Genomic DNA, 17,033 nt, shown 5'->3' with positions numbered 1-17,033 from the left:
TTGGTCTTCTATGGAGCATATAGACATTGTAACCCTCTTTATCTAGCTAGTTGTGGGACGTGGATATAACTATTTTAATCTACATAGGATTGGTATAACTTTTGGAACATCAACGTATTGGTAGGACACTTTGTTTAGTATTAGAGTTCAATGCAAATTTCTATTATATATATGTTCTCAATTTTAATTTACAACAATATTCAATAGTTATTTAGAGTTCGAATAAATATTTTAGTTATTGAAGAACATAAAAGTCGATCAATATTTTAGGGATATTTTTATCGTTCGATATTTAGCGTAAATTATTTATTCTTTTATAATAATATAGATATAGATAGATATAAATAGTAAATAGATAGATATTAAAAAGAGATATAAATTTAAGTGGAGGAGAGGGGATACTTTAATTAATCGCAGGCCTTCCACGTGCCTATTTTAGTGCTGAACACGGTTATTAACGAATGGGGCATATTTGGTCTATAGTACAACCGTATGGACTTTTATATAGGAATACTGCAATAAAGGGGAAAAATGAATAATATTTGAAAGTGAATGGGTCAATATGTATTTAAAAGTAGCAAATGTGACTCATTTTCTACGGATTAAAAAATGTGACCCATTATAACAACCCAAAATTAGGGTTCACTTTCGGAAATTTGAGAGATTCCTTAGCCATTGAAGATGACGAGAATTTTTCTGTTGCGTTACTCTTGCAATAGTATTCCGCTTATCTCATTTTCTGGTATTACACGTATTGGTTGGGCAATTGCAATTCGAGATTATTCTTCATCTCATAGCAGTACGTCCATTCCGGCAAAAGGTAAATTTGGGGAAACAAGAAGGTTTGATAACGTCAAGTGTTTAGATAACGCCGTGAGTCTCTTACAATCGAATGGTAAGAATGCAGCCTCATCCTTCTGTTTTCGACTTCTCGAAATTATTGAAGTCTATGGTAAATATGAAGCATTACTCTGTTGTTTCCCTTTTTGAAGAAATGCGGAAATTGGGTGTCCCAATTAATGGTTTCATCTTGAATATTGTGATTAACAGTTATTGCCTAATGCATCGTTCTGACTGCGGATTTTCGGTGTTAGCCATTTACTTGAAGAGTGGAATTTCATTTGATATTGTCAGCTTTAGTACCTTAGTAAGGGGACTCTTTGTAGAAAATAAGATAAAAGATGCGGTTACCTTGTTTAAAAAGTTGGTCAAAGAGAATATTTGTGAGCCTAATGAAGTAATGTATTCGACTGTCATGAACGGGCTTAGCAAAAGGGGCCATACTAAAAAAACTTTTGATTTGCTTAGGGTAATGGAACAAGGGAACCTTAAGCCCAATGCGTACATCTATAGCATTGTTATACATGCCTTATGCAAAAGATAGAATGGTATATGCTGCAATTAATCTTTTTAATGAGATGAAACAAAAAGGCATTCCTGCGAACATTGTCACATATAACTCATTGATTGATGGTCTCTGTAACTTTGGCCACTGGGAAAAGGTTATGACTTTGCTCTCTGAAATGGTAAATCTGAATATTTATCCAAATGTGCGCACCTTGACCATAGTGACGGATGGACTATGCCAAAAGGGGAAAGTTGAAGATGCTGAGGAGGTAATGAAACACATGATTGGAAAAGGCGTAGAGCCAAATGTAGTCACCTACAATGTGATAATCGACGGATATTGCTTGCGCAGCCAAATAGATAGAGCAAAGAGAATTTTTGATTCGATGATAGATAAGAGCATTAAGCCTGACATTGTTAGCTATAGCACATTAATAAATGGATATTGTAAGAACAATAAATTGGATGAGGCCATGGATTTGTTTCATGAAATTTCTCGAAATGGATTGAGACCTGACATTTTCACCTACAGTATTATTTTGAAAGGTCTATTTGATGTTGGAAGAATTGACTTTGCGCAAAAATTCTTTGTTGAGATGCAATCTACATGGCTCAAACCTAATTTATGCACTAATATCATTTTGCTCAGTGGTTATTTTCAGAATGGACTTGTCGAGAAAGCTATATCGCTATTTCATAAGTTGGAAATATAAAGAGAAGATACTAATATTGAATTTTACAATGTTGTGATTAACGGATTGTGCAAAAATGGTCAGCTCGACAAAGCTCATGCTATTTTTGAGAATCTTTCCTTAATTGGATTGTTTCCCGATGTGATAACATACAATACAATTATAAATGGATTTTGTCTAGAAGGATTGTTAGATGAAGCTAAAAAATATGCTAAGAAAAATGGAGGAGAATGGTTGTTCGCCAAACAATGGCACCTACAATGTTATTGTGCGAGGATTTCTGAAGTTTAGCACAATTAGTGAAATGACAACTTTTTTGAAGGAAATGACCGAAAGGGACTTTTCATTTGATGCAAGTACTGTAGAGTTACTAATAGATGTTATGGTGAAGGATCCTTCTTTGCTTAACACGATACCACAGTTTCCCTTGGGAAATAAGAAGTGATATTTATTTCACTTGATTTATTCAGTTTTACCTATCACTATGACGCAATATCCTTTTACCTCAAAAGAAATCACATCAACGGAATTGCGGAAGCTGAAAGAATATGGTAATTAGAACATTGCTTGAGCTTTACAAGCAAGCTAATTGAGGAGGTACATCAGTTGATGTCACAACCAAAAATCCTAACCTGTCGTGATGGCGCCTATTTCAGTACTAGGCAAGCCGACAACATCAATAACCTACGATTTCCTTTAAATTTAAAAACGTAACGTTTAATACAATGCCAAAGATCTAGCAATTTCCGATACAACACTCCCAAAACCTGGTGTCACTGAGTACATGAGCATCTAATATGAGTACAAATATGGAAAATATGGTCTATAATAGTCTGAGACCGAATACAGTAAACAAGGAGATAGAGAAGGAGAGACAAGGTGTGCGGAACACGACAGCTACCTCAAAATCTCCTGAAAATCAACTGCGCGAAATGATCAACACCCGCTATGTTCAGGAACACATGGATCTGCACACGAAGTGCTGGGTGTAGTATGAGTACAACCAACTCAGCAAGTAACAATAATAACTAAGGAACTGAAGATAATGACGAGCTACACAGTCATAGTTCACTTTCAGTAGTTCCAGCAAAGAATAGACATGCTTTCAAATCCGGCAGTTTAAGTCAAATCAATTTTATACAGTTCAATTTCAAGTAATCTGGATATAAATTCTTTCAGAGATTTCACAACAATGACAGATAACAACCAAGTGCAACAACAAATGCAAAGCAAGTACAGCCTCTTAGGCAACAGTCACTCAGTTTATCATAACAGCTCAACCACTCGGCTCTCAACCCTCAACACTCACACTCAATGGGTACCCGTGCTCACTGGGGTGTGTACAGACTCCGGAGGGGCTCCTACAGCCCAAGCGTCATAATCTGTACGGACAACTCACGTGTTGCACGGACAACTCACGTGCTATAATATCTTGCACGGACAACTTACGTGCCATAATATCCTTACCTCACTGACAGGCCCTCGGACTTACTCAGTCCTCAACCTCTCAAGTCTCTCGGGCTCTCAAGAATCACAAAGATCAGCCCAAACAAAGATAACATAGTATATCAACAAATATCCAGAAAGACTGAGGTATAATACGCAAGAAAAATCATGACTGAGTACAAGACAACAATTAGCAAATAATTCAACAAGTACGCGACCTCTACGGGTCTCAACAGTACTATAACATAGCCTAAGCATCATTTCTAACATGATTTATAGTCAAATTTCTTCAACACATAGAGATCATATAGCTAACAATAAACTATTCAACTTTACAGTTTCCCGGGACGGACTAAGTCACAATCCCCTCGGTGCACGCCCACATGCCCGTCACCTAGCATGTGCGCCACCTCCAAAATAATCACAAGACACCAAAATCCGGGGTTTCATACCCTCAGGACCAGATTTATAATTGTTACTTACCTCAACCTGTGCAATTCTTTATTCCGCTATGCGCTTTCCACGAGAATTGGTCCCCGAAAGCTTCGTATCTAGCCACAATTAATTTGATTCATTCAGTACCAATTATTGTAATTAATTCCATAAGGAGATACTAATTTTTTTCTAATAAAATTCGAAATTAACTCAAAAATCGTCTGTGGGGCCCACGTATCGGAACCCGACAAAAGTTACAGAATATGAACGCTCCTCCAACCACGAGTCCAACCATACAAATTTCACCAAAATCCGACACCAACTCGACCCTCAAATCTTCAATTAAAGCCTATGAAGATTTCTATCATTTTAAATCCAATCCTTACCCATTTGAATTTAACAATCTTTCCACAACCTTATTGGTATGTATACATAATACTATTACACCTAAGAATCATAGTATAAATCACCCATTTTTACTCCAAACCTGAAATTGAAGGATTGAGGAAAGAAATTCTTACCTCTTTGAAGCCCTAGCAAGATCCTTGTGAAATCTTCAAACCTTGAACAAGAATTGATGGATAAATGACTAAGTCTTCACTTTCTCTCTCTAAAATGCTCTCACCTCTCTCTAAAATATCAGATTTTGGCTCAAAAATGAGCTTCAAGAGCTATAAATCGAAGTTGGGTCGGGTCAAAAATTAGAAAGAATGGAAGCTTCGACGCAGTTATGCGATCGCATAACAGGTATGCGGTCCGCATATCCGTCGCATAATTTGGCCTCCAAAGTTGGGCGTTACTGACCCGGTCTGCGGTCATTATGTGGCCCGCATCCTTGTTCTGCGGTCGCATAACGCACCGCAAAACAGGTCTGCGATCGCGTAGTGCATCGCAGATTTTCCTTAAATCTTGCCCCTCTCCTGAACCACTTTGCGACCATTATGCGGTCCGCAGAGTGATTCTGCGACCGCATAGTGGTCGCAGAAATGACCTTTTTCCGACAAAATTTTCCTTTACACATTGGTGCATTGTTCAACCCAAAAAGTCCGAGGCCGCGAGAAATTTCTATAATCTTTGTACTAATTGATCTACCTCGGCACCACCAAATCTTATTTTCCTTAGCAAAATTTCTCCGGGGTCGTTACACATAAATCAACATCCGGTCAACATTTTCAATTTAATTTCTAAACCTTGGAACCGGACCCAAACCAATTACTCCGACAAGCCAAATAACAACTGTAATTCACAATTTGAGCAGTAAATGGAGGAACGGGATTGCAATAGTCAAAACAACCGGCCGGGTTATTACAGTTGATTCACTGGATGCTTCACTTGTACAATTTTATAGTAAATAACATGTTTCTCTACTTATTATTAGGTGGTTCACTTAAAACTGTAGCAGATAGTGGTATACCCAGAATTGAGGAAGCATGCCAAAATCTGCAGGATCATCTAAATACTTCTGACCTCAAGCGACGTGAAAAGCTTAAGATGGTTTTTCTCTTACACTTGATATATAGTACACTTCATTTTTTTTTGGTTGAGATTTTGGTGTCATTAAGATTGAGATTGCTTCTTATTCATCTAAATACTTCTGACTAATGTGATTGGCTTATCATTACTGGTTCCGATGCAATTAAATGTTCATGCCTTTGGCAGATGAAGAGGAGATTGATCAACAGTAAACATACATCTCCACAGTCCACTGGTGCGGAAAACGTTACTTCATCTTATGAGAAATCATTTTCATCAGTTAAATCATTTTGACATTTGCCTAATGAAACTAGATCATCAGCTCCTTCTGATTCATCTACCATCCCAAATGCAAATTCTAGTGCGACGAATAGTTCAGAAACCAATAGTTAGCTCCTTTGTAACCGCAAAGTAAGCAGGGTTTTGGAGGTGCTGGCAATTTTCAGTGACGTATGTTTATAAAAAAGGTGGAAAAAGTTAAGAGACAAAAGAGGGAAAGCACAATAAAGTACAGGTAATACTTCAACTTTTTCTTGTTAAGAAAATAGTGCTCCTATTTCTGAGACATGAAAAATAATGAGAAAATGAAAATTTTATTTGCATCTGAATGTGTCAGTTAGACTGTTTCTTTCCTTTGGGATTTAGTCAGTTGTAATTTTTCTTGAATAATTGCAGTTTACCCCTTAACCACATGTATATATGGAGTAGTTAAAGATAATACATCTGTTTTTCATCTGAAAATAAGCACACCAATTAGGGTAGTTCACACTGCAAATTTACCAACTGCTTAGCTACTTATAACTAATGAATTATGTTGATCCTTTGTGTGCATGAAAGTAGGTCATGAAAAGTTCTATCGACATATTGTCACTTATGATGATTGAGCTCCCTCCATTCCACGTTGCTTGGCACTATTTTTTATTAGTCTGGTTAAAACAAATTACACATTTCATTATTTACTTAATGAGAAGTTTTTATAGCCACACAAATATTATGTAATATTTAAGACCACAAGTTTTAAAAGTCTACATTTTTTTATTAAACTTTATGCCAGGTCAAACTATAACAAACAAAATGAAACCGAGGGAGTATTACTTTGAAATAGCAAATGGATTCAGGGAATGCAGTATTATCATATGCCCTAAATATATCAATAGAAATTGAAATGTATATAACGTGATACTCCCTACATCTAAAAGTTGTCTTATTTCACTTCTCTTGAACCAAAGTCTAATTTTGGTATCAGTTACTTCTACTCTGCTTACTGAAGGTTGTACAGATGCACGGTCCATTTCTGGTGGTCAAGAAATATTCAGAGGTCCGTCTTATTGTTCTCACTATGTACTCATTCCGACTAATGTGATTGGCTTATTATTACAGGTTCTGATACAACTAGGTATTCATGCCTTTGCAGATGAAGAGGAGATGGTTCAATCTGAACATAGCTCTCCACGGTCCGTAGGTGCTGAAAAGGTAATGCATCTCCAATTTAGCGGGACGTGCAAGAGCTCACTTTAAATGAGAAAGTCTTCTTCAGTGAAATCATTGTGCCATTTGCCTAGAGAAACTATACGAGCTGCAATGACACCATCTTGTATCCCTACAGTCTCGATTGCAAATTCTAGCGCGAGGAAGATTGCAGAAACCAAAAGTTACCTCCTTTGTAAAAAGGTCAGAGTGTACAAATCCAGATATAGGTGTACAAATCCAGAGTTCCCCAGTGAGAAGTATAGTTAATCATGTATTACAGTAGAGGCATGTTACTTACCTTATCGTGTCTAAAACACAGAGGCTAAAACGAATCAAGGATAATTATAGCTTTCTGTTTGAAGTATTTTTATATTTTTGTTTGTGGAACATTAAAGTGTTTGTGGAAGTAAAGTGGTATTATTACGGACGTATCAGGATATTCTCTTTTTCTTTTACTGCCCCTTACACACACTCTCTTTGTCTATCTCTCTCTCTATGGCATGTGAAGTTTAACGTTAACGAGTTTCCAATTATAGAATGGTGCCGCTCTTTTTGGAACATAGTAAAGCAAAGAGTATCATATGAAACGAAACAGAATACTATATACTTTGTAGAAAACTTAAATAAAAATTTACGACATCGGGTGTTGGAGACCCACGTTCTAAGTATATATATCGCTACTCTTGGAACATACTAAAGGAAAGTTTGCCATATGAAATGGAACAGAGGAAATATATGCTTTGTAGAAAACTTAGAAGAAAATTTTATGAAGTATGCACATATATTAAGACTAGGAATGAACTCACATGAACGACATGGATAGTGAGGATTTATATAGTTGACTCCTTAATTTACATATAAGAACGACTCCTCGGTGGAGGAGTAGAAGCGTTGATCCCCTTCAGTCAACTTGCTTGTGCCTACTGTTACCTACTATAGGACCTCCGTCCCCGAAGCGAAGAAAGAGGAGCGGGAACAAGAGGTTGTCCTCTCCCGGCCCAGTAGTTCTTCAACTACTACCGTGGTTGTTGCCAACGGGGATCCATCAGATGCCTTAGGTCGTCATATCTTTGAAAGCTCAGGCGGAGAGAATAAACGGACTCCTCGAGGACTACTTAAACCACTTTAGTGCAAACCAGAAGGACTTACGCTGTTGGATGTTGCTCAGTCATGCTATAACTTAACAACCAAAAAGCTCTGCGTCGAACTTCAACGAGTTGGCCACGGGGTAACAGCCTCTGACGCCCCACACCATTGCGACAGGAGGGGGCTTGCGCATCAACCTACTTTGCCCCGCACATATATATTATATATATGGCAGGTGAGACTGAAAAATAACAAAAAATCAGCTTCTAAATGGGGTATTTTTTAACTGTTAATTTCACATCGTCATATAAAATAATTTATTTGCTCCAAATTTGTATTTCTTGTTTCATCTAAATATAACATGTGTATGTAATCTTAGCTTTGTATTTCTTTTTTTATATCCAATAATTATTTGTTTCAACCGCTTATTTCTTCTTTTTCGGGCCAAATATGTAAAAAGAATATGGCTGGAACTCTATCTTTTAGCCAAATAAAAAAAGTTTTACCATCTGTGTATTTCCTTTTAGTCATCTTTAGATGCTATGACTATTTTTTCCATTTGTATATTTCTTCTTTTCGAGCCAAATCTATTAAAAAGTCGGGGCTCAGACATTTTGAGCCCATTTTTCCTCCATTTCCGGGCGATTTCAGAGCTTTTGAGAAGGGGGTTTCAGCTAGCAATTGAAAGGTAAGTTAATTCCACACTCCTTGAGTTAAATACATAGATTATAGGTAGATTATAATTAGTAAATCTTAGAAATCAAAGGTTTAGGTGAAAAACCTAGATTTTTATAAAAATGAGATTTTAACTACGAAAATAGTTATGGAATTGGATAGAAATTATATATTTGAGTTCTTGAGATTATGCGTAACGTTTTCATTTGAAAATTTCCGGAATCCGAGCACGTGGGCCCGGGGTGAATTTTAGGAATTTTACCATTTTGGATAGAGTAATTTAATTAATAGATGAATTTCAAATTATTGAACATATATTAATTATTTTATATAACTTTTGGATAGTTTCGGATTTTTCGGCATTGAATCGAGAATTTTACGCGATGCGATAATCGGAAAGTGGACTTTGAGACGAGGTAAGTCTCTTGTCTAATCTTGTGAGGAAAAAATTATCCCGTAAGGATTAAATTGAATAATTATTGATAATTGCGGGGGCTACGTACGCACGAGGTGACGAGAGTCCGTGCGTAGCTACTATTAATGCTAAAGTCCGGGTAGTTTAGGACTCAAAGCATGAATTGCTTGTGTAAATTGTATTCCTTGTTTAATTAATATTATTTGATATATTTATATATATTGTGAATTGTTAGATCAAAATATTAAAGGATGAAAAAATTTATATGTTTGATTTTCTGTCTAAATTAATTAAATATTAAAAGAAATTATTCTTCCTCCCGAATTTATCTCATAATAAATATACTCTCCTTCCGGAGGTACATAAGAAAATGTCCTCCTTTTTTGTGGAGCGGGCCGAACGCCTCGGCAGGATAGATGCATCTATGGATCACGCCGCACGTTCCTCGGCAATGTATATGACACTCTAAATCGGGTCGTACATCCTCGGCAGAAATCGTGCTTAATAATAATAATAATTACACGATACTTTAATAGCTTATTTCAGCCTGCGAAGCTAACTGATAAATTGGAAAATCCTTGGAATTTAATGAATTATTATTCTTTCTTGTTAAATAATTAATTTTTATTCCTGAAAATGATATTTAATTGATAAATTAGAAATTATTCGAATTTAATTAATATATTGAGAATTGTTGCATTTGAAAATTTTTGATTATTTTCGTTGATTAAATAAATTATTTTAAATTCTGTAAATCATGTTGATTTATATATCCTAGTTATATTTCAATTATTATTATTGCCCCATAGTGAGTGTCAAAGTCGCCCATCTCGTCTCTACCACTTCGAGATTAGGCTTGATACTTACTGGGTACACGTTGTTTACGTACTCATACTACACTTGCTGTACTTTTTGTGCAAGAACTGAGGCAAGTACTAGTGGGGGACCTATCGTCTTACACCCACGTTATCCAGAGACATAGTAGTGAGCTGTTTCTCTGATCCGTTCTGCAGCTACTAGTGTCTCTCTTTGTATTTTAATTATGTCTATTTTTATTTCGGACAGCATTTGAGATTTTGTATAATCTACTAGATGTTCATACACTTGTGACACCAGGCCTTGGCACACACATTGGTAGAGTTTGGATTTTATTATATTTTCTTGGTTTTAAATTTTATCAATGTATGCTTAATTTATTGGTTGGCTTGCCTAGCTGTAGTGTTGGGCGACATCACGACTTATAGGTGAAATTTGGTCGTGACAATATGGTATCAGAGAACTAGGTTCACTTAGGTCTTACAAGTTATGAGTAGGCCTAATAGAGTCTTGCGGATCTGTACAGAGACGTCTGTACTTATCTTCAAGAGGCTATAGGGTGTTAGGAAATTACCTTTCTTCATATTCTGTCGTGCAATTAATGTAGTACTAAATATCCTTATCTTATTCTCTCACAGATGGTGAGAACACACTCGAATGAAGTTCCAGACCAGGGAAGAGCTACTCCCCCAGTTGCTAGAGGCCGAGGCAGAGGCCAAGGGAGGGCTCCAGCCCGCGGTAGAGGGCGACGACATCCCAGGACTGTTCCAGTTATGCCACCAATGGGTCCAGCAGAGAATCCCATTATTGAGGAGCAGGGTGAGGTGCCTGTGGCAGAGCCAGCTCCGGTGGATTTCACATATACATCGGGATTTCAGGATGTCATGGGTCGTATGCTACGGTTCATGGAAAATATGACTTAGGCCGGTTTATTTCCGGCAGACCCAACCACATCTCAGGCAGGCAGGGGAGCACAGACCCCTACTGCGCAGCCTCATGGACAGGCAACTGCTGTATATAAGACCCAGGGTGCACTACCCGTGGGTGGAGCCCAGCCAGTAGCAGCAGCTATACCTGAGCCCAGGCCAGCTGTAGCCGCCGATCCTCAGAAACTATTGGACAGTTGGACTAGACTACATCCTCCTATCTTTGGGGGTGAGCGACATGAGGATCCCCAGGATTTCATTGATCGGTGCAAGGATAGACTGTACAACATGAGGATATTGGAGTCTCATGGGGTAAACTTTGCTACTTTTCAGCTAGAGGGCAGAGCCCGTAGATGGTGGCAGTCTTATGCTCTTGGCAGACCAGCAGATTCTCTACCCATGACTTGGGACAGGTTCACCCGTATCTTCCTGGACAGGTATATTCCAGGTTTAGATGTCAGTGACTGATTATGAGGCGAGGTTTTCTGAATTATCTCGCTATGCACTTATGATACTCCCTACTGAGGCGGAGAGAGTGTGGAGGTTTGTATCCGGTTTACATACTGGTATTCAGGCCACTATGGCTCGAGAGGTTGAGATGGGTACTTCTTATGAGCGAGTTGTGGAGATAGCCCGGAGGATTGAGGGTGTGCGTCAGCGGATCCGAGAGCAGATTATGAGAGATAAGTGGTTCAGGTACTCTGGAGAGTTCAGAGGTGCTCCATCTAGGGGCAGAGGTCAGTTCGTGAGGGGACAGTCCAGCAGACCCCCATTTCCAGCACCACCACCTCCTCGAGGTGCTCCAGTGCGACCTTATATCAGTGCTATACCAGAGAGTTGCTACCGCCCACCAGCTATTCAGGGTCCTCCCAGTGGGTATTCAGTTCCCCAGGGCCAGACACTTAGTCAGCAGCCCATCGCACCGAAAAGTTGTTACGAGTGCGGGGATCCCAGTCACATGTGGAGGTTTTGCCCAAGGATTCGGGGTAGACCAGTACAGCAGGGTCAGCATCCTATGCTTACCGAACCAGTTGCTCGACCAGTAGTCTGACCACCAAGAGGTGGAGGACAGGTGGGTAGGGGTCGTCCTAGAGGTGGAGGTCAGCCAGGCGGAGACCAGCTAGTTGGCGCTCCAGCTCGGTTCTATGCTTTTATGGCTAGACCAGATGCAGAGGCCTCAGATGCTGTGATTACAGGTATTATTTTTGTTTGCTGCAAAGATGCCTCAGTATTATTTGATCCAGGATCCACGTATTCATATGTGTCATCTCTATTTGCTCCATTCCTGGGTATTTCTTGTGAGTCCTTGAGTACTCCTGTTTATGTATCCACTCCTGTAGGCGATTCTGTTATTGTGAACCGGATCTACCGGTCCTGCATTATTACATTCTGTGGTTATGAAACTAGAGCAGATCTCTTATTACTCGAGATGATCGATTTTGAAATTATTCTGGGTATGGACTGATTATCTCCATATCGTGCTATTCTAGATTGTCATGCCAAAACTGTTACCTTGGCTATTCCATCTTTGCCTAGGCTGGAGTGGAAGGGTTCGTCGGTTAGTTTATTTAATCGGGTTATTTCTTTTATAAAGGCTCAACACATGGTTGAGAAGGGTTATTTGGCTTATCTAGCCTATGTTCGGGATACTACTGCAGAGACTCCGGCTATTGATTCAGTGCCAGTAGTTCGGGAGTTCTTCGATGTATTTCTTTCAGATCTACCAGGTATGCCACCTGATTGTGATATTGATTTTTGTATTGATTTGGCTCCAGATACTCAGCCTATATCTATCCCACCGTATCGCATGGCTCCGAAAGAATTGAAAGAACAACTTGAAGAGTTACTAGCCAAAGGGTTCGTCAGACTGAGTGTATCGCCTTGGGGTGCACCGGTATTATTTGTGAAAAAGAAGGATGGAACAATGCGGATGTGTATTGATTATTGCTAATTGAACAAAGTCACTATTAAGAACAAGTACTCATTGCCGCGTATTGATGACCTATTTGACCAGTTGCAGGGTGCTAGGGTGTTCTCTAAGATCGACTTGAGGTCGGGGTATCATCAGTTGAAGATTCGAGATTCGGATGTTCCGAAAACTGCTTTCCGTACTAGATATAGTCATTATGAGTTTCTGGTAAGGTCTTTCGGTTTAACTAATACCTCGGCAGCTTTTATGGATCTGATGAACAGGGTATTCATGCCATATATTGATTTGTTTGTCATTGTCTTCATTGATGACATTTTGATCTACTCGCGCAGTAAGGAGGAACCTGAGCAACATATGAGAGTAGTGCTCCGGACATTGCGGGAACAAAAGCTATATGCTAAGTTCTCTAAATGTGAGTTTTGGCTAGAGTCTGTAGCATTTTTGGGACGTATTGTATCGGGTGAAGGTATTAAAGTTGATCCCAAAAAGATTGAGGCAGTTCAGAATTGGCATCGTCCCACTTCGGTGACTGAGATCGGGAGTTTCCTGGGTTTAGCAGGTTATTATCGTCGGTTCGTGGAGGGCTTTTCATCTATTGCATCACCTTTGACCAAATTAACCTAGAAGGGTGCTCCGCTCTGATGGTCTGATGATTGTAAGGGGAGCTTTCAGAAGCTCAAGACAATATTGACTACAACACCGGTGTTAGTGTTGCCTTCCAGTTCGGGGATGTATACAGTGTACTGCGATGCTTCACGCGTTGGTTTGGGTTGTGTATTGATGCAGGAGGGGCGAGTTATTGCATATGCTTCACGTCAATTGAAACCTCACGAGCAGAATTATCCGGTACATGATTTGGAGTTAGCTGCGATTGTTCACGCCCTTAAGATTTGGAGGCATTATATTTATGGGGTGTCCTGTGAAGTTTATACTGATCATCACAGTTTGCAGCATTTGTTCAAGCAGAGGGACCTAAATTTGAGGCAGCGCAGATGGCTGGAATTACTAAAAGATTATGATATTAATATCCTATATCATCCGGGCAAAGCAAATGTGGTTGCAGATGACTTGAGTAGAAAGACGGAGAGCATGGGTAGTTTGGCTTTCATTTTAGCAGAAGAAAGGCCATTAGCTTTGGATATCCAGTCCTTGGCCAACAGACTTTTGCGGTTAGATATTTTAGAGCCCAGCCGAGTTCTTGCATGTGTCGTAGCTCAGTCTTCACTATTTGAGTAGATCAAGGCTCGCCAGTATGATGATCCACACTTAATGGTTCTTTGAGAAACGGTACTACGAGGTGGTGCCAAGGAAGTTACTATTGGTGCAGATGGTGTTCTGCGACTCCAAGATCGTCTGTGTGTTCCTAATGTGGATGAACTGAGGAAAAAGATCCTTGAGGAGGCACATAGTTCTTGGTATTCTATTCATCCAGGTGCCACGAAGATGTATCGTGACTTGAGGCAGCATTATTGGTGGCGACGAATGAAAAAAGACATAGTTGAGTATGTAGCTAGGTGTCTAAATTACTAGCAAGTTAAATATGAGCACCAGAGGCCAGGTGGCCTACTTCAGCAGATGACTATACCAGAGTGGAAATAGGAACGAATTACTATGAACTTTGTAGTTAGTTTGCCGCGGACCTTGAGGAAGTTTGATGCAGTTTGGGTGATTGTTGACAGGTTGACCAAGTCGGCACATTTTATTCCTGTTGTAACTACGTATACTTCAGAGAGGTTGGCCCAGATTTATATTCAGGAGACAGTTCGGTTACACGGTGTGCCAATTTCCATTATATCAGATAGAGGCCCTCAGTTTACTTCATATTTCTGGAGAGCAGTGCAGAGTGAGTTGGGGACCCGTGTAGAGCTCAGCACAACCTTTCATCCGCAGACTGACGGGCAATCAGAGTGGACAGTTTAGATTTTGGAGGATATGCTCAGGGCATGTGTGATTGACTTTGGAGGTCAGTGGGATCATTTCATGCCTTTGGCCGAGTTTGCTTATAATAACAGTTACCAATCCAGCATCGAGATAGCTCCATTTGAGGCTTTATATGGTCGTCCATGCCATTCACCTATCAGATGGTTTGAGCCCGGTGAGGCTAAGTTATATAGTACTGATTTGGTAAAGAATGCCTTGGAAAAGGTAAAGTTGATTCAGGAGCGACTTCGTACAACACAGTCCAGACAGAAGAGTTACGCGGATCAGAAAGCGCGTGATTTATCCTTTATGGTAGGTGAAAAGGTTCTCTTGAAGGTTTCACCAATGAAGGGGATTATGAGATTCGGAAAGAAGGGCAAGTTGAGCCTAAGATTTATAGGCCCATTTGAAGTGTTGAGACGAGTTGGGGAGGTTGCTTATGAGCTTGCATTGCCTCCCAGTCTATTGGGAGTTCATCCGATTTCCATGCATCTATGCTCCGAAAGTATCATGCTGACCTATCACATGTGTTGGACTTCAGCACAGTTCAGCTAGATCAGAGTTTGGGTTATGAAGAAGAGCCATTTGCCATTGTTGATAAACAAGTTCGCCAGTTGAGGTCCAAGAGGATTTCTGCAGTAAAGGTCCAGTGGAGGGGCCAACCAGTCCAGGAAGCAACTTGGGAGGCCGAGAAGGACATGCGGAGCCAATATCCACACTTATTTAACACTCCAGGTATTATTCTAAAACCGTTCGAGGATGAACGTTTGTTTAAGAGGTGGAGAATGTAATGACCCAACCGGTCATTTTAACTTTTAGAGCCACGTTCCCTAAAATAAAACTCCCTGAACATGCTTTTATTAATTTATGACTTGCGGGGATTATTGATTCGGGATTTGGAAGCGTTTGGGTTGAAATCGGAACACGTGGTTCCTTAAGATAGCTTTAAATGGACAAGTTTGATTTCGGTCAATATTTTGAGAAAACGACCCCGAAATCGGTATTTGACGGTTCCAATAGGTTCGTATGATGATTTTGGACTTGGGCGTATGTCCGAATTGGATTTTGGATAACCCGGGAGCATTTTGATGCTTAATAGTAAAAATTTAACTATTTGAAGGATTAAAGTTATTTAAATTTGGTTTGGAGTAGGTTTTTGTGAAATTGAAGTCTGTTTGGAATTCCGAGTTTGAGAATAGTTCCGTATAGTGATTTAAGACTTGTACGCAAAATTTCGTGTCATTCCGGATAGTTTAAGTACGTTTCGGTGTATTGGAAGTAAATTGAAGAACTTGAAGTTCTTAAGTTTGATTCAATTTGGTTTGGGGTGTGATTCTTAGATTTGATGTTATTTTACACGTTCCGAGAGTTCGAGCGAGTCCGTTTTATGATTTCAAACCTGTTGGTATATTTGGGCGGGGCTCCAGGGGCCCCGAGTGTTAACCAGACGAGGCTCAGATCAATTTTGGAATTTTGAAGAAGAGCTAAAGCTTCCAGCTTCTGGTATGATCGCACCTGCGCATGGTCAGCCGCAGGTGCGAGCCATCAGCCGCAGGTGCGAAGGGGAGGATCTGCCCGGCCATCGCAGATGCGAAATATTGGGTGCAGATGCGAAAAATTGGGCGCAGAAGCGGACGCGCAGGTGCAGTCCTTTGGTCGCAGGTGCAGAGCCAGTCCAAGAGGAAAAATCTCGCACCTGCGAAAGCCACAGGTGCGAACACCTTCCACAGGTGCGAAAAACCTGTCTGGGCAGAATGGTTAAAAAGTCGGGGCTCAGACATTTTGAGCCCATTTTTCCTCCATTTCCGGGCGATTTCAGAGCTTTTGAGAAGGGGTTTAAGCTAGCAATTGCATTCCACACTCCTTGAGTTAAATACATAGATTATAGGTAGATTATAACTAGTAAATCTTAGAAATCAAGGGTTTAGGTGAAAAACCTAGATTTTTATAAAAATGAGATTTTAACTACGAAAATGGTTATGGAATTGGATAGAAATTATATATTTGAGTTCTTGAGATTATGGGTAACGTTTTCATCCAAAACTTTTCGGAATCCGGGCACGTGTGCCCGGGGTAAATTTTAGGAATTTTACCATTTTGGATAGAGTAATTTAATTAATAGACGAATTTCAATTTATTGAACATATATTAATTATTTTATATAACTTTTGGATAGTTTCGGATTTTTCGGTATTGAATCGAGAATTTTACGCGACGTGATAATCGAAAAGTGGACTTTGAGACGAGGTAAGTCTCTTGTCTAATCTTGTGAGGGGAAAATTACCCCGTAACAATTAAATTGAATAATTATTGATAATTGCGGGGGCTACGCACGCACGAGGTGACGAGAGTCCGTGGTAACTACTATTAATGCTAATGTCCGGGTAGTTTAGGACTCAAAG

At 39.6% G+C, this 17,033-nt stretch overlaps 1 long non-coding RNA gene and 1 pseudogene across 1 annotated transcript; both read left to right on the top strand.

Moving 5' to 3' along the window:
* Positions 1 to 590: 590 nt before the first annotated feature.
* Positions 591 to 2,630, top strand: LOC107789434 (uncharacterized; annotated as a pseudogene).
* A 725-nt stretch (positions 2,631 to 3,355) lies between these two features.
* LOC107789435 (uncharacterized) lies at positions 3,356 to 7,294 on the top strand. Its single transcript, XR_001648846.2, has 2 exons — positions 3,356 to 5,907; positions 6,774 to 7,294. It is a non-coding gene; the product is annotated as an uncharacterized LOC107789435 (long non-coding RNA).
* Positions 7,295 to 17,033: the final 9,739 nt, after the last annotated feature.

This window comes from Nicotiana tabacum, chromosome 19 (assembly GCF_000715075.1).
Source record: "Nicotiana tabacum cultivar K326 chromosome 19, ASM71507v2, whole genome shotgun sequence".
Taxonomy (NCBI): domain Eukaryota; kingdom Viridiplantae; phylum Streptophyta; class Magnoliopsida; order Solanales; family Solanaceae; genus Nicotiana; species Nicotiana tabacum.
The sequence above is the reverse complement of the archived record's forward strand: the minus strand, read 5'-3'. Positions and strand labels throughout refer to the sequence as shown.